Genomic DNA, 24920 nt, shown 5'->3' with positions numbered 1-24920 from the left:
AAAAAGGAAAGGTTTTTGTTTTCTTTATTTCTTTGAGTTAATGATTATTCCTAAGGAATGGAGTAGACCATTTATTCGAACATCATGAAAGGATGCTGTTTCTCAACTAGTTTATCCCTGAATGTCAATCCAAATCACTCACAGAAAACAGAGAATCTTAATTTCAGTGTTGAAAACTGTGAAAGGTGTGAGGATCATTAAATCTCAGCTCCCGAATCTATTTGTAAAGTACTGATTGAGGGCTCTAAGTCACAACAAGTCCACACTTCTGCTGAAAAGAGGAAGAGATTCATGCATGTTTTGAGATGATACCTCTCTTCATAACACCTATTTCTGGCAAAAGACCTCATCCATGATTTCATCTGGCTTGATAAATTAGCATGCCTCAACCTGTTGAATAGACTGAACTATTATTTTAGATCCAAAACATTTTCATAAGCGTTATTTTTAAAACATTTTTAATTGAGGACTTTCCTCAATTTTAATTTAGAGAAACAGGTAATCAGAAATCATTCAAGGGACAATTGGTGATAAAAAGGCTCACAGAAGGTTGTTTTACTGATTTTCTTTACTTTGTAAGTAAATACTTTCAAGAGTCTAATAACATCAGTAACTGAAAAACAAATCTACCTGCCTTTATCGCCCAAACTGAAATATTCAACATTAAAGTTAGCATGATACACTATCATCATCTTAGCATTTGATACAGTTTTGCAGAGCTTCAGTGAGAAGACTCTCTAGATTCTGGGTCTATTTTCAGAATTATCTATTAGAGTCGCAAACATCTGATATACCTGATAACCTGTCAATAGTAGCTCAATTTTCACAAAATAGAGGTGAAATGTAAGGAAAGAAACCAACTGGTGCTAGGATCATCCAGGTCTCAAACTCTCCAATATAAACAAGATTAAAATATCTTATCATTCTCCAATATCATCTTTATCATGAATAAGGAACTATCACAATTGTTACAAATATTTATAATTCTACATTTTTACTTTATTACATATACATTTAAATAAATTCTTATTTTTAATTTACTCTGAATAAGGAGTTTATTAAATTGTCCATTTATAATGACAAAGAAAAAACACTCTATACCATATTATAAAACTTTTGTTGAATGTTTCCTTTATTTCTTGCCCTAATTAAAACTTGGGATGTTCCTTCATAATATTGCTATTCCTTGTCCTCATGAGTGGAAGCGATTTTTCCTTCAACCCCATGCATCCCAACATGTGGATGTTTAGTAGTTGTCCTTGTTCTTCAATGCCATTTCCAAAAACTTCATTTTTCCTTTTTTAATACCAGATTTGAATTTATGTCAGTAAACTCTACCATCTACTAACTCTTGTGTTGTTATCTTTCTGGGTCCATTTCCTCCCATATTGATGACTTTAGCACTTGCCTTTAACATCATTTTGGCAAATTCAGTATTCACATGACTGGTCCATCCAACATCGTGATCATTCATAATATTAACCTCACTTCTACCTCCTTCCTCCACTCCATTTCAGCCTCTCATTTCCATGGTCATATTATTGGCATTTCTTTCACCTATAACTCAACGACTTCTAAAAACACTGACTTTAAACAGACAGTTCTCTGACACCACTTTCTACTTGAACAGGTTACCTACTCTAGAGCTCTCAGTCTCTCAAGCCATTCTTTGATCTCAATTAACCCTACAACATTATGCCTTTTTTGTCTTAGTTTTTTTTTTAATCTTGTTTATATTACATTATCAATCATTATCATCATATGTTCCTAAGTCTGTAACTGTCATACATCTCAGTCTCAGTTACTTATTGGAACTGCACTCTAGTTTTTTACATTCTCAGTACCTGTCAATACTAGTTGAATTTTCACAAAATAGAAGTAAATGTAAGAAAAAAAAAAACAGCTGATTGTGAAGCCTGAACTCAAACACTCCAATATCAAACAGAATTAAAGCATTTTATTACTCTACAATTTTATTTCTATTATGGATAAGAAACTATCATAATGGTTAAAAATATACTCTAACCAGTAGTGTACACACACCGTGCACATAATCTGTTCTGACTGGGCTCCCCTTAAATCCATTGTCCCAAAGTTCAAAAGGTCAGTTGATATTAGTATTCTCTCTTTTCTAGTTTTTAAAACCAGTATTTCATAGCTTCTTTCCCATCTTTCTTACCTCTACCCAACTTTTATCCTCAGATGATGATCTTACTTTAGTTGTATCAGAACAAGTTCTCAGTTGTGAAACTTCATAGAAAAAATAAAATTCATCACATAAGAGTTCTCTGATCTTTTTCCCACCACTGACTATTATTAGCATACCCACTCCTGTACCATGGCTTTCCACCTCACTCATAGTAAAAACCAAAGTTGTAGCGACGGCCTTCAAGGACCTGCATGATCAGACCTCACCCTCTGAATCCTTGACATTCCCGCAGCCTGGAATATTTGGATTTTTGTTTGGTTTATATCCTCAAATTAACTATAGTAATGAAAGAGTCCCTGACCCACCTTATATAACAGCAGCTATCCTGAGGCATGTCGTATCCGTCTTACCCTGACTAATTCTTCTGCAAGTACTCAGCACTACTGATAGCTACTTCTTTGTTTAATTTGTCTGTAGTCCCCTACTCTTTTGTTTGTTTAGTGTCATATCCTAGGCCCAGAAAAATGAATGACATACTGTACTGACAACCACTGGATATACTCAGAGTAACCAACAGAGTCCGACCTTCTGAAACTGCATGACTTTAGGGGCACAATTATTGCCAATATCAAAAACCACACACTGAGAAATTCTTGGAAAAGAGGTAGTCAGACATTCTCTCTGTTTCAGTGGTTGCTACAAGAATCTTGCTTCCCTAAACTTCCACAAATCTTCCTCTAAATGTTATCACTTTTTCAAGTAGAAGACCAATAAATAAAGTCTTCAAGTTTGAAGATTTTACTTAAGGATAAATGCTCTTAAACAATAACTGAATGAGCTTTCCTAGGATTTAGATTTATGTTATACATTTATTTCTCCATCAGGTATTAGTTTCAAAAGTGTTCAGAATGAAACTAGAATCAGTAGATATTAAAGAAAAAGAAAAGAAATATTTTAATTTATTGAACTTTAATTAATAAAAAGATTTATCCTTTTATCAGATAGTTCAGTGAGTTTCACTGTGCTTGACATTTAGAACAGCTCCCTGGCAAATCAACAAAACACTTCAGATGAAAAAATTCATCAGTAAAATTAAAAATATTCAGTAAACAAAACGATTTTGTCAAATATCTTGATAGTCTGTTTACTGATTATATTCTGATTCTCAAATGAAAGTTTCTGAAAAGAAAATTTGTTTTGTCAATGACAAACTATTTGACAGAAATTTTTATTTTGAAAAGTAGTTTATCATACCTTTGTTAAAACTTGAATTTAGAATGAGCAGTAAAACTGCTCAAAATAAATTTTGCTTTATATCTTTGTATTAGGTTCCTGTGATTGTTGTTAAAAATCACCACACACTTGGTGACTTAAAATAACAGAAATTTATTCTCTCACAGTTCCAGAGGCCAGAAGTCTGGAATCAGTACCACTAGAACACAATCAAGGTGTAAGTAGGGGCCCCACTCCCTCTAGGAGCTGGAGAGGAAAATCCTTCCCTTGACTCTTCTAGCTTCTGTTAGCTGCCCAGATTCCTTGTGTCTGATGGTCATTCTCTTACGTCGATGTGCAAACCATTGCCCTGCTCCAAAGGCATACATACATAGCCTGTAAGCTTTCCCAATACTACTCTATAAATTACAATTCAGATTTATAATTTTGGGAAAGAGTTTGGGATGTTTTTAACTTTAATATAAGTTCTGCTGTTATTAATATCCATTTGAATAATGTATAATACTGTTGGCAATTCAATGCCTTTATTTTTGCAAAACAAATATACGTGGTCTTAAGACGTTGTCCTTTGCTTTACAAATACAAGAGTTGTTTTTGTGATAGCCATGAAGACATAATGGTCAAATCTCCTGCTAAGGGGAACACAATTTACTGGTGATCTCAGTTGCTGCTCCTATGGACCCAAAACTGTGTTTGTGCTGATGTCACACTTCCCAGGGCCTGCTCCCAGGCAATGACTGAGCAGCATAGGAGTAATAATGCTGGCCCTTTTCTATCAAACAGGGAACTGATCAACTAATTTGCCTTCTCACTGGTCTGGCTAACCTTTTCTGGGCACTTGTTATAAGCTAAACTGCATTCTCCATAAATTCATAGTTTTGACCCACAGTACCCCAGAACGTGACTGTATTTGGACATAGGGCCTTTAAAGAGATAATTAAGGTGGTCCCTTATCCAATATGACTAGTGCCTCTATAAGAAGAGATTATGACAGAGAGACAGAAGAAAGATCATGTGAAGACATTGGAGGAAGACTGCCATATTCAAGTCAAGAAAAGAGGTCTCAGAAGAAATTAATCTTGTTGACAATTTGATCTTGGATTTCCAGCCTTCAGAACTGTGAAGAAAGAAGTTTGTTGTTTAAGACAGTGAGTCTGTAGTACCTTGTTACATCAGCCCTAAAAATCTAGTACAGAACTATACTGCAGTTCAGTAATCTTCCCAATCCTTCTCTTTCTGTCTCCTCTCCCACAAGTCAGACCTGAACCATGTCTGAAATTTCACCCCAACAGCCTCTGCTCTCTCTCACTTTATTCCTCACAGATTTTTCCCCCAATGTATATTTTGCATAAGTTATTGTATTTTGGTTATGTTCCTCATTGAAACTAAAATAACACAATCTTCTAACTAAAATAGAGTAAAACATTATTTCTAGTTCCTATAACAGAGACATTAACTTTAACTCATCATTATTCAAGTGTTCTTTTTATAACTCCAATGAAATTCTCATCTTTATTTCTTCTAAATATTTGTGACAAAAATTATTCTTTATAAATCTGATTAAAAATCATTTTCAGTGTATAAACTTATTTTTGAAGCATTATTTCTCTCAAAAGTCTAAAGAAACTAAAAATCTATTTTTACTTATAAACTTGCATTTATTAGCTGGCATTTTATGATAGCTCCTGTGCTAGTCATCTTTTTTAAAATAACTGAATCAAATGACATTGAATAGCAATAAAAGCATATCTATTCAAGAAACAGTTAAGTTGAACACATGCAAATTTTCAAAGCATTAGCTGAGGGAACAAAAGAAAAAGAACTGAATAACCCCCCCTATATATATGTATATGTAAAAAAGCATAATTATCTGCACATCTGTGTCCAGAGAACTGCCTTTCAATAAAAGAGTAACTATACGAATATAAGATTAATAAATAGTGTATCATTAATTAAAATCAAAATTTATAAAAATTACTAGTGATTTTAAATTTTATAATTTCAAGTAGAAGACATTAATTTAACTTTTTTTATTAATTCCTAAAATGACTTCTTAAAAGGTATGTACAATTTTATTATACTCCATTACCAGAGGTATTTAGGGAGATGACTTTTTTTTAGAATTCATTTCAGTGAATTTTTCTATCAAATATGATAAAAATGAATGGGCAATGAGAATCTGAAACTATATCTTTACCTAAAAATATTTATTATAAAAAAATTTGATGTGAAGTTTTCAGTGTTGAGTGCTACAAAGGAAATACAGGAGGCACTAAATCAGTGAACTGAGAAAAGGATGGAAGACATTTTATCTCTACAAATCTTTTAATGCTCTGTAAAATATTTGCCAGTATTGTGTTACTAATGGGAAAATTCAACCAGAAAAATCAGTCTTATAAATATTCTATTTTTAAAATATTTATGCTAGAACAAATTAGAAACTTTGGAAAATAACTTTCCAGCTGTAGATATTGTTTAAGATCATGGAATTTTATTCTTTGAATGAGATTATGACCCTATTGGTACACTTTCAGATTCTTATTTTATTGCAAAAGGTGTAGGTACTAAAAGGGAAGTTTAAAGTGAGCGTAACTTATGCCACATTTACATCCAATATTTATCTAACCAGAAGTTTCTCTCTGCCACCAGATCCCCATGCTTACCTGAAACTACAATGACTACCTTCTGTTCCACTAAGATCCAAAAGACAGATGCACCATTTCATCTTTAAGTGCTCTTCTATCAGCTGTTTAGGTCCTTTTCCTTCTCACTATTTAATTTTTTCAATTGTTTCCTTTCTGCTCCTGTTTATTGACTCTTTTCTAACATTTTAAAATGTTCAAGTATCTTTCATTAAAAAAAAAAAAATTTCCTAAATCCTCTCCAAAACCAGTTATCTCCTTTTGTCACAAAATTGCAAAAGAGTAGCACCTACCAGGGATCAGCAAAATTTTTTGTAAAGAGCCAGTGTGTAAATACTGTGAACCATTGGTCTCTATTTCAAATACTCTTCTCTGCCATTGTAGCCTGAAGAGTTATAGATGATAGATAACCAAATGAGGGTAGCTGTGTTCCAATGAAACTGTATTTATGGACACATATTTGAACACAATATAATTTTCACATTTCACAAGATATTTTTTCAATTTTTTTAAGATCAAAATAAATGGCTTTTCTGTATACTGAATTTCTCAAGCCAAAACTCTATGAGCTACTTCTCTCACAACTCTTCCCATTGATCAGTCAGCAAGTTTGTGTCAAGTATTCCTACAAAAGACTTCCCGAACCCATCTATACCTGTCCGAGCCACTATGTACATCCTAGTGCAAATCCTCATTGTCTCTTATTTCCAACTGTTTTCTCTTGCCCCCATAATCCAATCTTCATTTAGCAATTATAGTGCCTTTTTAAAACATAAATTAGGTTACATCATTCTTTGACTTAAAACTGTCCAGTAGATTCTTATCATATTTAGAATAAAATCAGCATTCTCCACATTGGCTTACAAAGCCCCAGTGATCTGGCTCCTGTTTACCTCTCTGACTTATTACAGCTCATCTTCTACCATCATCTCATTGTTCTCTGCTACCACACTGGTCTTCTTTCTGTTCCTTTGTTATGAAAACTTGCTCCCACCTTAAAGTATCTCTGTTAGCTTTTTCCCTCTCCCTTAAATTATTTCTCCTGATCTTCACATTACTAGCTCCAGGTATCAGCTTAAACATCATCTCTGCATTGGGGTTTGTGTGGCCAAAACCCACCAAGCTAATGTAGCTAACCCTACACTACATAGCACCTACGACTACCAGATATGCTTCTTGTTTACACGTTTAGTTGCTTCCCGGCACACAGGCCAGTATCTAATTTGATTTTACAGTTTATCATCCAATTTAGGACAGCTTGGAAATATAAGAGAAAAATATTACTAGTTATGCTAAGAGAACAGGCATGAAACAAGGTGTCCCACGCCAAGAAAGACAACAATCACTGTACAAAGGCCTGACATAAAGTGGTCTGGCAGCAAATGTTTTAAATGAATAATCTCTCCTGCCCATTTTCTTCAAGAAACTACATTTTCTGATAAAAATGAACTTAAATTATTCCAATCATGTTATGGGAAATAAGCAAATAGTGTGTTCTTATATTTATAACTGTAAGCTTTGTTATAATACTAATTATTACATTATAAAGAACAATAGAAAGCAAGATTAAAGAAATTCTTCTTAATCACCAACTCTTTGTCTTATAAAAAGGAAGTCGGCTTTGAAATTGAGATTTTTGGCATACAGAAATTAACTTCATTACAAATAGATAATATTTAATAATGTCATTTGTGCCACTTAAGAATAATATACATAAGTTTTAAGTGCTTAATTTAAACATCTACTCTACTAAAGCTCTAATTATCAATAGATATATTTTAGCTATTTTCTTTGATATGCAATTTAAGTGATTTTTAATTTTTCAATAATACAATACACATTGACCATAAAAATTTTTATGTTCTTTGACTGTAGTGATTTTCCTTTTGTCTTCCATCCTCTAGAGATATATTCTGTTTAAAAATTACATAAAAACTTTGGTCGAGAATTAATTTTACAAAATCATTAATACACCTGAGCAAGGCAAAAACTGAGAAAGTAACCTAGAGGGTTTGTTTTATTTTTCATGATCTGTTTCCTGAATAGGACTGCTGCTTCATTGTTAAATAGCTCAAGTTTCCTATACCTCTCAGTCACCTGTAGATTCACACATTTTTGCACTTTACATTTGTTTCACCCTGGTAGTTATTAAAATTTTAAAACCCAGGTGGTAATAGCCAAGCTCTGTAATTCATGAGATGGAGTTCTTTTTCCTCTTTCAAGTAAGACTGTGATTGAAAAAATACAGTATTTTCACAATTATTTTTCATTATTAATTTACAATTATAACGTAAAGTCATAGTTATATAATATGAAGAAATATGGAATAAATTTTAGAAAAATATTTAACAGTATTTCTAAAACAAATTTAAAAAGTCTTTGTTTTCATGCTAATTTTGCCTGAGTTCTTCATAAAGCAGAGCCTAAGGCATGTGCTTTTGTGTCATTATTTTATTAGGGAGTCCCATCCCAGGAAACAGGAGTGAAGGCCCAGGGGAGTAAGACAGTGGATGAGGGAAGAATATGTTATTTAGTTGGAGGCCCCCGTGACTGACTGTTCCCTCCTGTGGTACCATCACCCGAATCTGTCATATAAACTGAATTGCAGGCATCTTCATTAAGGGCAAGAAAGAGAATAGACTGTATCCACTAGTTTCCAAATATATGCAGTAATTTCTAAATCTTCTTGGTCAAAGGTTTACCCTATGGACATTTAGTTCTTTGCATGCTTGTTATAGCAGCACCAACAGGGAAACCCTAGTTGGCAGGGATAGGCTCTCAGGCAAGATGCTGAGCAACCTCAAGTGTTAGGTTTTGGTTGAAGCACACACTATGCTGGTCATCACCGCCACAATTGAAATGAGAGACAGGTAAAACCAAGAGGAGACATAATTTTTTCTGGACGTTTTAGAATAGTCAACATTTTATCTTGAAAAATATATTTTGAAAATGCTGAGTAACCAAAGTGACTTTATCTGATATAAACTATATTATAAAACTACAAATTAAGAGTATATTATTGACATGACATAGGAATTGAATAGAAAGCATAGAAACAGATTCAAGTATAAATATAATTTTAATTCACATGATAAAGAAATTTTCAGGTGCAAGCTAAAAATAGATTATTAAATTGATCATGTTTACAAATAGCTAATCATTCTAAGAAGAATTAGTTTAAGCTTTTAATTTACATCAAAATTAATTTTACATAAATGATAGATTTTAAAATAGGGGAAAAAAGAAACACAAAAGTACTACAGAAAAATTAGAGTAAATATTTGTGATACTGTGATTTATAGTAAGAAATATATATTTGATCTCTTCCCCTGTTTATGGCACAGAGCTCCAAAACCCATAGAATTTTCTAATAAGTAAGAGCAAAACAACTGGTTTCTGTTACACTAAGGAGGTAAGTTTTGGACAACACTGAGGTGTGGTTGCCAGGAAAACCAACCACATAATTAGAGGGTTAGAAATTTCAGTCTCAATCCAGGAATGGGAGAGAGCCTGGAGGTTGAATCAATCACTGATGGTCCATGATTTGATCAATCATGTCTATGTATAGAAGCCTCCATAGAAACTCACAAGGATGGAGTTTGGAGAGCTTCTGGGTAGTGAGCACATGGAGATGTGGCAAAAGTGATTCACTCCAAGAGGACATGGAAGCTCCATGCCCTTTTTTCATATCTCACCTTATACTTCTATCTGTCTGCTCATGAGTTTTATCCTTTTGTAATAAACCAACGATCTGGTGAGTAAACTGGTCTCCTGAGTCCTCTGAGCCACTCTCACAAATTAACCAAACCTAAGGAGGTTTTCGGAATCTCCAGTCTATAGCCTTGATGAGTCAGAAGCCCAGGTTCTGGAGTTTTGATTGGCATCTGAAGTGGGGGTGGGGACAGTCCTGGAGGACTGAATCCTTAACTTGTGTAATTTGATGCTAATTCTGAGTAGGTAGTTTCAGAATTGAGTTGAATTATAGGACACTCGGCTGGTTCAGAGAATTGCTTGTTGGTGGTGTGGGAACATCCCCCTCCACCACCACCATATGTAGGTATTATGATCAGAATCTAATGATATATAATAACATATATATAAAATATATGTATCTATATATAAAAATTTCAGGAGTGAGAAACAAAACATTAATTGAATGACACAAAAAAATTGTTTTTCTCTAATTCAAAAAGATACATGCACCCCAATGTTCACAGCAGCACTATTAACAATGGCCAAGACATGGAATCAACCTAAATGTCCATCAACAAATGACTGGATAAAGAAGTTGAAGTATATTTTTACAATGGAATATTACTCAGCCATAAAAAACAATAAAATAATGCCATTTGCAGCAACATGGATGGACCTGGAGATCATCGTTTTAAGTGAAGTAAGCCAGAAAGAGACAGAAAAATACCGTACGATATCACTTGTATGTGGAATCTAAAAAATGACACAAATGAACTTATTTACAAAACAGAAACAGACTCACAGACATAGAAAACAAACTTACGATTACGAGGAGGAAAGGGGGGAGTGGAGGGATGAATGGGAGTTTAGGGTTTGCAGATACTAACTACTGTACATAAAATAGTTAAGCAACAAGGTCCTACTGTATATAGCACAAGGAATTATAGTCAATATCTTATAATAGCCTCTAATGAAAAAGAATATGAAAAGGAATAAATGTATATGTATATAACTGAATCACCATGCTGTACACCAGAAATTAAGACAACATTGTAAAACACCTAAGGCAAGTTTGACCAGAGCAGTAGAGCCACATGAATAACAGAGAATAAGGGACTTGCAGAGATTTGACTTCACATAGTTGGTAGAGAATCTGTGTAAGGCTGTTGCTTCTGCATCTGGTGAAAATACTAGAGTTGCTAAAAGTCAACTGAACTAGCAGCTGGAAAGAGTAGCTGCTTTTGAAGTAAGGGAGATCAAGGACAAACAGGAATTAATGAAGACAAAGTGAAACTTGCATACTGCTTTCACCATCTTGATGATGCAGGTGACTTGCATAAACTGACGTCCTAAGCTAGAGTAGCACTTTTACCTAGTTCAGGACTTGGAGAAGCTAAAAGAGGGGATCTCAGGAGGGCCAGATGTGCTATGAGTCTAGGTGCTTCCCCACAACACTAAGGGGAACCAGCAGATCAGAGGCAACATGCAACAGCTGTTGCAGTGCATGACATCCAGCACTGACTGTTAGAAAATAAAGGCTGCTGCTTCACTTATGCTTTCCAAATTTCAAGCAAAAGTTTCCCATAGCTAACCTTAACCTGGTACCATTAAGAAAATGTAATTCTGGGAAATATAGTTCTACCTTAACCAAGGTGGCATAGTGCAAAGTCAAGACACTGTGATAAACTGAATCGCTTGTTTAAGATTAGACTGTTAGTTTGCAAAAGAGTCTAGGTTCTAGAGTAGAACCTAGATCCTCTGATTGCCAGTCTAATATTTGGTTAGCATTACAGATATACTCTAACAAGGTTAAGTATTCATTACATACCCCCTAAAATGTAAAACTACACATTCCTAGAATGTTTGAGAGTAGGGCACTTTTCCAAATAAAATATATTCAGAAGTTCACAATGGAGAGAATTATTGATAGATACTTTACCTGTCCATTGGATCATTAGAGAAAAAATACTTTGTATCAGATTGTAACTGCTCAACAACATCAATATATAGAGAAACATACAAGCCAATATTTTCCCAAAGCATTCACATTTTACTTTCCTCTGCTTCACCAATATATGTTTCACCATAAATTAAAAAAAAGCTTTTTTTAACCTAACTCAAGTAAATATAATATGAAAACATGTTCTTTCATGTGAACAATTTTATATTTTATTGACACAGACTTAATTAAAAAATCATTTTGTAAAGTGTATTTTTTTGGAAAATCGTGTTTAATTCAGAAAGCTTAACTCTGGCATTTAATTTTATTTTGCATCACAATTAGAGGGTAACTTTTTTTCATATATATATATATACACACACACATACATACATACACACACACACATATAAGTACAAAGAATAATAGCCAAAATAAAATTTTAACTATAAATTTGTTCTCAATCTTAATGTTAAAATTATTTGCAAATACAAAAAAATTTCCCAAATCTCATTGGGGAGAATTGACTTTTATTAAACATAATGACAAAACTTTCGTATTCTTTATGAGATTTAAATAGCTGCCAATGTAAATCCGGTACTCAACTGCTGAAAGTATTCACCTTCAAATCTAAATAACAAATAAATCTGAACATTAGTATTCAGATCACTTATCACCAGCAATTAAGTATGCAGATAAATTAATATGGTTCTCAGTAAGATAATGAAACCTCATTATAATATACATTATATATTTTCAGGGAAAGAGAAATCTGTGAATTTCCGTGAATACTTTTTTCTACATCATTTTTAATTTTATTGCTTATTTAAAGACAAGATTATAATTCTTACAACTTTCAGTCTAAATAAACTCTGGTGTAACCGAATGCTTCATTTTTAGGATATGGTTCTTTGGGGGAAATAACTGAGTACTTACTGTATACCTGGTACTAAGATTACCACATTTTGTTATTTAAGTTTTTATCAACCTAATAAAGTATTTTTTTACTATTGTGTTTTATAGATAAAGAAAGTTAAGCACATTAGAAGTTAAATAATTTGCAAAGTATTGGTATGATGCTGTTAAGAAATTGTCAGAATACTGGACAGAAAAGTTGAAGCAGTGCAATGTGAAAGAACTACTATTTCTAGATATACGAGGTCAGGATAAAATAGAGACAATATGTTCATTGAAAAAAAAGAAAATTGTTCCCTAGTATGTAAAAGAAAACAATCACATCAGAAATACATTCTACTCAATAATGACAAAGAGACAGAAGACCAAATGAATAGTGCAGATGCTTTTATAGGCTTTATAAAGATGGTCTACATGATAACAAGTGATCACAGTATTAGTATTATCAGAATTATTATGATTATGATTATGGACTTGTTTGAAATAATTTTCTTTCTTTTACTTCTTCCAAACTTAGAGCATCAATAAATATACTGTAGGTGTTCAGCTTCCAGTATGGAGTAGTAAGCACTTAAAAACAAGTCATTTGAAACATAAACTAGATATCTAGCAACTGATTCTAAATTTTAACTGGAGAGACAAAATACCCAGAATAGCCAACACAATATTGAAGGACAAGAACAAATTTAGAGGACCAAGGCTTAAAACTGAACAATAATTAAACAAACAACCCAATTAAAAAATGGACCAAAGACCTAAACAGATACCTCACCAAAGAAGATGTCCAATTAAAATTGCGATAGATGTTCATAGAACTTTATTCATAATTGCCAAAACTGGAAGCAACCAAGATGTCTTTCATTAGAAGAATGGATAAATAAACTGTGGTACATGCAGACAATGGAATGCTATTCAGCACTAAAAGCAAAGTAACTTAGAGTCAAACTACTGAAACCACACATATAAAGAAAACTTGAAAGAATTCAGAGAGTGAGTTCTTATTTATCAAATAAAGGGGAAAAAATTAACATGACTATAAAATTCTCATAAGAGAACACAGAAGCAAAGAGAGGGAAATAATATCTTTAAGTGCTGAAATAATAAATTTTCAACCTAGAAATTGATATCAAATGCTTCCTCCATTATTAACATCTCCTACTTGGGTGGTACATTTGTTACAATTGTTGAACCTACATAATCATCCAAAGTCCATAGTTCATATTATGTTTCACTTTTGGTGCTGTACATTCTTTAAGGTTGGATAAATATGTAAGAGCATGTATCCATCATTATGGTATCAAACAGATTATTTTCACTGTTCTAAAAGTCCTCTGTTCTCTGTTTATTCATCTCTACTTCCTCCCACTGACTCTAGCCCCTGGCAACCCCTGATCTTTTCACTGTCCACATAGTTTTATATTTTCTAGAATGTCATATACTTGGAATCATACAGTGTGTAGCCTTTTCAGACTGACTTCTTTCACTTAGTAATATGAATTTAAAATTCCTTTATGTCTTTTTATGGCTTGATAGCTCATTGATATCAACTGGAGACATTCTTCAAGAATAAAGATAAAATATTGGGAATTCGAGGTTTGCAGATACTAAACAACAAGTTTATACTGTATAGCACAGGGAACTATATTCAATATTTTTTAGTAGCTTATGGTGAAAAAGAATATGAAAACGAATATATGTATGTCCCTATTTGACTGAAGTATCGTGCTGTACACCAGAAATTGACACAACATTGTAAACTGACTATACTTCAATAAAAATATATATTAAAAAAAGAATAAAGATAAAATAAAAACAACTTATGAAGAAGGAAAGCTAAAAGATTTGTTGGTAACAGAAGTGAACTATAGGAAATGCTAACAGGCGTTTTTCAGGATAAGACATAGTGATATCAAGGGAACCATTTATCTTTAGGAATGAAGAAGAGCATTAAGAATGACAAATATCTGGAAAAGTATATTTTAAAACAATTTTGTGTCCTAAAGGTTTTTAAATAAAAAGAATTGTTCATGTCTAAGGTAAAAATGCCTTATAGGTATAATACATATGACAACTACAACACAAAGGATAGGGAGGAAAATAAACAGAACTTTATAGTTACCAAGTTTCTACATTTTTCATAAAGTGGCACAATATTAACTCAAAATACTGTGAAAAGATAAGGATAAATATTTTAATCTCAGAGTAGTCCCTAGAAGTAATGCAAAAATATACAGCTAAAAAGACAATATATAAATTTAAACAAATTCCACAATATATTTAAGTAATTTAAATACAAAGATGATTGTTCAAGATAAAAGACATTTTTGTAACATAAGGTACATCAGGAAGACATAATATTCATAAATGTACTTATGCCTAATATTGGAGGCTATAAGTACACAAATACATAATGCAAAAAATGAAAAAGAATTGAAGTCAGAAACAATCATCTCCATACATAAACTAGGAGATTTTAGCATCTTGCTTACAGAAATTAATAGAATACCAATGATAAAAATAATAAGTGAAGACAGAGAATATCTGATATATCTCTATCATCTAGACTTAATTGATCTTTTAAAAAGACTACTCTAAAAAAAATAGGACCCTTACTAAACACCATATACAAAAACTAACTTAAAATGGAGCCATGTCTTAAATGTAAGACCTAAAACTATAAAACTGTTAGAAGAAAACATAGGGCAAAATCTTCATGACACTGAATTCTGCAATGTCTTCTTGGATATGATACCAAGGCACAGGCAATAAAAGGAAAATAGGCAATTGAACTTCATGAAAATTTTTTAAAAACACTATCAAGAGACACTATCAAAGGCAGCCCATAGAATGGGAGACATTTTCAAATCACATGTCTGTCAAGGGATTAATACCCAGAATATACAGGGAATTCCTAAAACTCAACAACAAAAACTGAACAACTCAGTTCAAAAATGAGCAAATGATTAGAATACACATTTCTCAAAAAAAAAAAAATTCAAATGGTCAATAAGTACATGAAGAGATGATTAACATCATTAATCATTAGAGAAATGCAAATCAAAACTACTATGAGATATCTCATACTCCCCAGAATGGCTGCTATCAAAAAAACAAATGAACAAACAGAAACAGAAAATAGTAAGTGTAAGAAAGGATGTAAAGGAATTGGAACACTTACACACTCTTGGTGGGAATTTAAAACGGTATAGCCACTGTGAAAATGGTATGGTGGTTCCTTAAAAAAAATAAAAATAGAATTACCAGATGATCCAACAATTTTACTTCTGGGTATATACTCAGAAGAACTGAGAGCAGAATCTCAGTGAGATATTTGTATACTCATGTTAATAGCACCATTATTCATAATAGCTAAAATACAGAAGCAACATGAGTGTCCATCAATAGATGAATGGATAAGAAAATATGATATATACATACAATAGAATATTTTCCAGACTTAAAGAGGAAGGAAATTCTGACATGTGCAACCACATGAATGAACCCTAAGGACATTTTGCTAAGTGAAATAGGCCAGTCATGAAAAGACAAATAACAGATTCCGCTTGTAGGTGGCAATTAGAATAGTTAAACCATAGAGACAGAAAGTAGAATGGTGGCTGTCAGGGACTGGAGGGAGAGGAGATGGAGAGTTATTGTGTAATGGGTATAGGGTTTCAGTTTTGCAAAGTGAAAAGAGTTCTGAAGATGGATGGTAATGATGGTTGCACAATATGATTTAAGTTAATGTCACTGAACTGTGCATTCAAAATGGTTAAGATAGATAGTAAAATTTATATTATGTGTATTTTACCACAATTTTTAAAAATTGGAAAAATATACTAGGACATTATAATGAACAACTTTATACCAACATATTTAAAAACCTAAATGAAATTTTAAAATTCTTTGAAAAATGCAAGTTTATAAAATTGACACAAAATAAAGTAGAAAATCATATAGTCCTATATCTATTAAGAAATTATTATTTTCCAGAAACTTTCCCATCAAGAAACCTCTAGGTCTAGATTGTTTCACTGGTAAATTCTATCACAAATTCAAAGAATAAATATTACAAAATTTATATTAAATATTTCAAAAATATAAGGCATGGGAATACTTTTTGTAATTTAAGTCAGTATAATATGATACCAAAATTAGACAGCAATGTTACAGAAAAAAATTTTTTAATACAGCCCCAAAAGATATAAAATCAGTCTCAACAAGACATAAAAATGATGATGTATCATAACAAAGTAGGACATTTCCTACAATGCAAAGTACTTTAATATCTGAATATCAGTCGATATAATTCTCCACGTCAATAGGAAAAAAGACAAAGATGTTCAGATCATTTTCATAAGTGAAGAGAAAGGCATTTAATAAAATTCAATTGCCAAAATGATAAAAACTCTCAGCAAACTAGGACTAGAAGGAAATTATTTAACTTAATAGGGGCATATAAAAAAACTTACAGTTGACATCATATTTAACAGTAAAATACTAATCACCTTTCTCTCAAAAAAAAAAAGCAAGATGTCTGCACTCATGACTTCTACTCAATATTGTACTGAAAAACAAAACTAGAGCAATAAGGCAAGCAAAACATAACTTAAAATGCAAGGTCATATAGATTACAGAGGAAACTTAAAACTGTCTGCATTTGTAAATGACATAATTATTGAATGTAAACCCTAAGGAATCAACAAAGCTATTACGAGAATTAATAAGCAATTTTAGCAAAAAAAGGTTGTAAGATAAAACTTTAATATACAAAAATCAATGTAGGTCTATATTAGCAAATATTTAATTAGTAATAATTGAAGTTAAAATATTACATTTATATTAACTTTTAAAATGGAGACAAAAGCATAAAATTCTTGGGCATAAATATAAGAGATGTGCAAGACCACTTCACTGAAAATTCCAGAAAAATAATGGGATTGAAATACTCAGTACTGTTAAAAATGTCCATTTTTACTAACTTGATTTCCAGTATCAGGACAATCTCAACTAAAATGTCAATAGATTTTCTATAGAAAATGATATCACTTAAAAATTTATTTGAAAATACAAGTGACCTAGAATGACCAAAGCAATTTTAAAAGAGAATAAAGTTGAAGAAATCACAATACTGAATTTTCAGACTAACTATAAAGCTACAGTAAACAAGTGGATGCCAAGATGGCAGAGTAGAAGGACACTCTTAGCTCACCGTCTCCCACAAATACACTAAGAGAGACAATCATGGACCTGCCCATTCATTTAGAACACCTGCTGAACTTTGGCAGAACATCGCCTAGTTCAAAAGACAAAATTCTTTACAAAATCTGATACCTTTGAAGACCTGTGCCTCTAAGACAAACAAGCAAGGAGCGGAGATCTGGCTCATCGCTAAGGTAAACCCAGGAGCTGCATTTTCAGCAGACCTGTGAGCAAACAGCACATGGGCTCAGCACTGGGGACAGTGGTGACACGACAGTGCACCACAACTCAGGTGTGTGACTGCATAATTACTAAGGTGGACCCTGATGTCTGCGGATCTGCATTGGTAGCTCTGAGGGCAGAGAATCTGGGGGAAACCAGAGAAGAGTACTGACATTCCCATGGTTCCCGTGGCTAAAGTGGGGACAAGGGCAGGGTCACACGAGTACTTGAAGCACTCCAACCCCTCCTACAAAAACCTGCGCTCAGAAACAGGTCTGGAAGCCTCCATTCCAACAAAAGGGAAACAAATCCTGCCCCTGTCAGGGCTGTGACAACCACAGAATAAAAAAGGAGGTCCTGCTCAACAACCAGGCCAGACTCTGATCACCACAACACCAGCCACACCCTCAGTTAAAGGGGTAACAGCCAACACACGGAAGAAAGATGAAGCAACCATCCATGCTAAAACAGACCTTGCAACAAAATTATTAGAGGCACACAGGCTACACAGGAATGCATCCTCTTAAAAAAAAAAAAAATAGGAGGAAAAAAAAAAGCCCTTCAGGACCACAGAGGAAAATTGATACTCCTTAATCCATAAAGCCAAAGAGATATAAGTAAAATAAAGAAGCAGAGAAACTACTTCCAATTAAAAGAACAAGAGAACTCCCTTGAAAGAATGATCAATGAAATAGACCTCAACAGTCTACTAGATCATGACTTCAAAAAGGGGATGATAAAAGCACTGAAGGAAATAAGAGAGACAATGAATAAAAATGCAGAATACTATAAAAAGGAAAAAGAAACTATAAAGAGGAGCTAATTACAAACAGAAAACTCAGTGGCTGAGATGAGAGCTGAGCTAAAGGCAGTCAAAAGCAGACTGGATAACGCAGAGGGATGAATATGTAACTTAGATGGGATAACAGATATCACCCAATCAGAACAGCATTCAGAAAAGAAATGGAACATTAGTAATACAAAAAAACTGATTATTTATATCTGCATGGATTCATAAAGCACAGATGAATCTTAATAATGATGACTGAAGGAACTCAATCAGAAAAGAAAGAGTACATAATATATAATTTCAATTTTAGGAAATTCCAGAAAATACAACATAGACCTACAGTGACAGAAAGTAAATCAGTGGTTGTCTGGAGCCAGAGATAGAAGAAGGAACAGGCGATGGGCTTGAGAATGTTTTGAGGTTAATGGTAATGTTCTGTTACCTTGTTTGAGGCGGTGGTTTCTCAGATGTATCTAACTGTCAAAAGTCATTAAATGGTTCACTGTAGTGGATGCAACCTACTGTATGTAAATTATATCACAGCAATGTTGATTAAATGTAAAACTGCATACTGTAAAACCTAAAATATTGAGAACACATAGCATTAAGAATATACACAAAGGTGCTTAAAAGCTCCCCACCCCCAATTAACTTAATCTCTTGATGAATGAACAGAATGAAATATTATATTCATTCACTTGGTAAAAGAATTTAAAATGCCCTTATTTGTCTGCTTACCACAAAGGTTTTATGAAACATCGATACAGAAAGCCAAAGACCACCAAAATCCTCTGCCTTACTTTAATGGAAGTTGTTTTTATCCTTTTAATCACAGAAAGTAGAATGATATGATACAATGAAAAAGATTTGTGATTTTTTTTACCAGAGAGGAATTGGCTGAAGATACAAAGAGTAGAAACTGTTGAGCATGTCACCACAGATTCCTCAGAAATGAGTGTTTAAAGCATAGAATCTAACCCCAAAAGGAATGTAGCAAAAAATGTAAATAAATAAAAACTATTTAAAAAACAAACTCTAAAATAAAACACAAAAACAGTTTATGTTGCAAGTATAGCCTATATATTTTTATAGTGGGTATAAATTATACAGATTATAAATCTCTGAAACAATAGAATGCTACATTAAAAGCCTTAAAAATATAAAAGTGTAAAATCATATCCCAGTAAGAAATTTGCTCGTTATTCCATTTTTGCAAAAAAGTATTTTTTCTGTCTTCATTTCTATGTTCTTTTCTTTTCCGAGTATCATTTATTACTGATATTTGAAAAAGTCTGCCCTATGAACAGGCTCAACATTAGCAAGAAGCCACTATTGTCTTTTTGCTCTGGAGGTTGGTGATCTATTTTTTGGTTCTAAAACCTGTTACTTTCAAAGCTATTCAATTGTCAAAGAAGTAATTCTTTGTTCCACTCTGGGATAGAATACCCATGTCTGGTCGTGAATCATTGAAAAGATAACAAAAAAACTCTTCACAGGAAATACAGAAAATGATAGGTTTTATCCAGCACAAAAAAAAATGTATAATTGAGAAAGAGTTTAATTTTTGAAATTTTTCAGCATGGTACTGCTAAAATGCAATATACATAGTGAAGAATTATATACTTTTTGTTAAAATATAATTAATAAGTATACTTGGCATTTGTGTTTTATATTTATATATACTTACATACTATATATTATTCTATTATAGAAATTTATGAAAACTACGCTTTATATGGTATCATAATAACTAAAGAAAAAACTGACATTTTTAATTAATTTATTTTTAACATTTATATATAGATAACATTGTCCTGGTTAACAAAAATTTATATAGGTAATGGAGATCACTGTAGAGCAAATATTATTTTATTCCATAGAAAAAGACTAATTTAACATGGACTACAAAAATAATAAGTTCAGTTTGGAAGATGGAGAAAATTTAAACCACCTGACTCTAGGAGGTTCTCTTATGGAAGACACACCTCCTTAGCAGAACTATGCTCTGCTAGGCCAGAAAAGGAGGAAAGCACTGAGGTTAAGAGTATTAGATTTGAAATAGATGAATGCATCGTTTGCTAGCTAGGAGACCCTGAGAAAGTATTTTTACTTCCTTGAATGTTGGTTTCCTCCTTTATAGGATGGAAATAACTGTAAGTACCCCATGGCATCTGCAAGGATTCAGTATCATCATATATGAAAGCATTTAGCAGAGTGACTGCCAAGTAGTAAATACTCAGTAAATGACGGCTTTAGTTCAAAAATTATTCTTTCTTCAGAATTGAAAATTGGTTCTAATCCACACCTCTCAAAAACTTTTGAAACTCAAAGTGTCAGAAGGAAGACCCCGGAGCAAGACTTTTTACTAATAAATTATGAACAATTAGGTAGCATTGTATAACCTACTGAAAATAAAACAATGTTTTGAAAACAAATATGTATGTTCAAAAGAAGGAGCCCTTTATTTTACATTTGAAAATTTTTTGAATTTTTTCAATAACTTTATTTCAATAGTTAGAAATAAAACCAACTTTTAGTATATATTCTACTTCCTAATCTAGCTGCATGTTCAGAATGTCTTTCTATGAATTATAGCCCAGTTAGTTATATCAGGTATCATAATGGGAAAATTTGGAGAATATAGATAGGCTATACCTCTAAATGGAAGCATACCATTTGTCTCTGCTTTATATAATTTAATGAATGAATAAGCTTCTTGAAAAGATTTCTTTCATTCTAGAAAGTTTATAACTTTTACTGGGTCTAATGGTATCTTTTTATGAATCATATCATCACTTTTTAGCGACAAGCATTTGCCTCTAAATAATATACAGTTATAATTTTAAAATGCCTTATCTCACAGCAAAAAAAAAATGTGACAATGAATATATGTATGTTCATGCATAATTGAAAAATTGTGCTCTACACCGGAATTTGACACAACATTGTAAAATGATTATAACTCAATAAAAAAAGGTTTAAAAAAATGCATTATTGCTTCCACATTTTCCTAGAAGCAAACAAAAATACTGGAAATATTTTACCCTTCAATAGGAAAGCTTAAATAAATTACATTATATTTATACTACAGTATCCTATCTAGTCATTAAAAAAGATGAAGTAGAACTATACTTATTGACATGGTTTTAACTCCAAGATAAATATTTGGGTGAAAAAAGTATTTTATAGCATATGACATGTATATAGAGAGATCGATTAGATGACAGATAGATAATAGACAAATAGGATAGATAGATGTAAAAATAAATTTTTCTCAGATTTTGTGACAATAGATCCAAAAGCATGAATAAGGTCAGTGACAAAGTGTGTACAGTTTTGGGAAAAGAAAGGCAGACTCATATACACCACAGTTTTTGTGTGTGTGTGTGTGTCTATTTGTGTTTTGTATCATCCAATGCCACTTGAACGTGTCCATGAATACACAGAGATTACATAAGCCTTAATGGGAAATCAGGATTTACCATTGGAAGTTGTGTGATCATCACACTTTATCTGAAGAATATTTCACTAGCGTTCTATCTCCATTAAAATTGAATTTTTAGTATTCTAAAACACACTATCATCAATTTTTTGAGCTGGTCCTCTAGCTTGAGAAATGAGGTCTAACACAAATCTGTGGAAAGATTGCCACCCAGATCTAGTTCTCTCCTCCATACTGAATCTGATTATTTTGCTTAAAAATGTAAGCAGTATTTTCTTTCTGAAGTGGTTGTTTCTTTGCATCCAAGCTTTGGGACCTATGTGCGTTTTCTAGACCTCATCTTTATTATCATGAAAACATCAAATAAATTCTTCAAATAATTCTAGCATTTGTCTAGAACAAAAAGTCTTAATGAGTCTGTATCTTCAGTGGGGGATTGCCTTAAGCCATTTTTTGTCCCTGAAACAAAGTTCTTTACACTCTGAGATATGTTTGTAAACCTTTACTTCATTGTAAATCGTACCATCAAGGTCCCTGGGAAGCTATCTGAATTATTCTTCTCTGTGTCATGGGCAGATTGTGCCAAAAATATTTTTACTGTAGGCTGTGCACTCTACTAGTATTTTCATTGGCCAAAACTGGACTTGCCAGAGTAATACTCATAATTATCTGAGCTCTGATCATATTTTCTTACATCCACTTGTTTCATGTGGAATTCTCAGGCATTTTCAAGCTTGCCTGTGTATAAAAAAAGGACTGAAAAGGAAAGTGTAGCAAGCTTTTCAACTGTTTACTCACTTTCAACATTGGTCATCTCATCTTTTGAACACATAATGTAAGTAGGATACATACTATTCTGGAGTGAATTGCATCTCCCCCAAAATTCATGTAATTCATGTGTTGAAGTCCTTAACCTCTAACATTCATATAATATGGTAATATTTGGGGAGGGTAATAAAGAGTTACTTTAATCAAAATGACGTTATTAGTATGGACCCTAAATTCAATATGATGTATGTCCTTATTATAAGAAGAGGAAATTTGGACACAGACATAGAAGGAAAATGATACGGAGATACAGAGAGAAGATGGCAAAGTGCAAGCCAAGGAGAGAGGCCTAGAAAGACCCTTCCTTCACGGTCCTAAGAAGGAACCAACTCTGTGGACACTTTGACCTTGGACTCCAAGCCATCAGAACTGTGAGATAACAATTTCTGTTGTTTAACAAACAAACTCATAGAAACAGAGAAAAAGAGACCGGATTAGTGGTTATGAGAGGCAGGTGAAGTTTGAGGAAGAATTGGGTGAAGGCAGTCAAAAGGTACACATTTTTAGTTTTAAGATAAATAAGTACTAGGGATATAACATACAACATGATAAATATAATTAACTCTGCTCTATGTTATATATAAAAGTTGTTAAGAGAGTAAATCCTAAGAGCTTAATTGGGCTTTTTTTGTTCGTTTCTTTAATTTTGTAGCTATATGAGATGACGGATGTTCACTAAGCTTATTGTGATAAACACATCATGATGTATGTAAATACAAATCATTATGCTATATGCTTTAAACTTTTACAATGCTGTATGACAATTATACCTCAATAAAACTGGAAGGAAAAAAACAGAATGTTCATCTTAGATGGTTAGACTTACAGAGGAACAAAAGAACCAGACCAGGGCATGGTAAATGTACAAGAAATATAAAAATGGTGATGGATTTTAGCTCAACATCATGCCAGTCTTTTTATTTGTTTACATTTTCTTTTTATGAAATAGGTAGTAACAATATTTAAAATGAAATATGTAATATCTTGTTAGCAACGTTAAGGGAAAAAAAGTTATGTAAGCAAAAAGATGAACTAGAGAACCAATGAAAAATTCTTCCAGATCTGATTCTATGCAAATGGAGGGTTAAGATGAAAGCTTACAGAATTTGAGATAATAAAAATAAAATTTCCTTCCATGTGAAAAAGATTTGTTGTTTAATCTACTTTCTATGTGGAACTTGTCATGGCAGTCCTAGAAAACTAACACAGATACTATGTATTCAGGACAGGAATGCCAGGGAGTGCTGAGATCTGAGTCAACATTTCGGTTTAATTTGCAGGTAGGTTTGCCATGATCTTCTAGAAGTCTTTTGTTCTCCTAGGTATTCTTTAGTGAAAGCTCACTTCAACCATGGACATATCAGTTGAGTAGTAAAGGCTTGCAAAATTAGACCTACTGTTATTCTTTGCAATTTTTTTTCATCTTTACTTCTAGACAACCCGAGTTTTTCCCTTATCCTCCTTCATAAAAAATTCTTTGTGGTATAGGATTTATGCAGCTCCTTAGTCATTTTTGCTGTTCTCAGTCGTGTTACAGGAACAAAATAATAGGATTAACAATTGAAGTAGGATTAACATTTGTAGTGAGCTTCTAAGCAGATGAAGTCTAGTTGATTGACACAATACTTTGAAAATCAGTTTCAACAAGTGGTGAAGAAATTTAATTTAGTGGAGTCAGTGAGCTGTATGACTTAATGGATAACAGCTTGGGTTATAAATGTTGTAGCCCTTGGCAGCCTATGAACAAGATTCAGCATTTACATAGCAATGAGCTTTACAGGAGAATCTTCCCTCATCTGGTTTATTTTGTGAGCAAGAAATTTCCTTAGGACCCAAAGGGAAACTATTTTGGATTTCTCTGTAAG

At 32.8% G+C, this 24920-nt stretch overlaps 1 long non-coding RNA gene across 1 annotated transcript in view; it reads right to left on the bottom strand.

The window, feature by feature from the left end:
- The window catches only part of LOC105085615 (uncharacterized), a 259455-nt gene that overhangs the window by 133904 nt on the left and 100631 nt on the right, over positions 1-24920 (bottom strand). Inside the window, exon 4 of the long non-coding RNA XR_010382210.1 lies at positions 15750-15806. This is a non-coding gene — a long non-coding RNA (uncharacterized LOC105085615). The remainder of the gene's footprint in view (positions 1-15749; positions 15807-24920) is intronic.

The sequence above is a fragment of the Camelus dromedarius genome, chromosome 9 (assembly GCF_036321535.1).
Source record: "Camelus dromedarius isolate mCamDro1 chromosome 9, mCamDro1.pat, whole genome shotgun sequence".
NCBI lineage: Eukaryota > Metazoa > Chordata > Mammalia > Artiodactyla > Camelidae > Camelus > Camelus dromedarius.
This window is presented reverse-complemented; position numbering and strand designations above follow the sequence as displayed.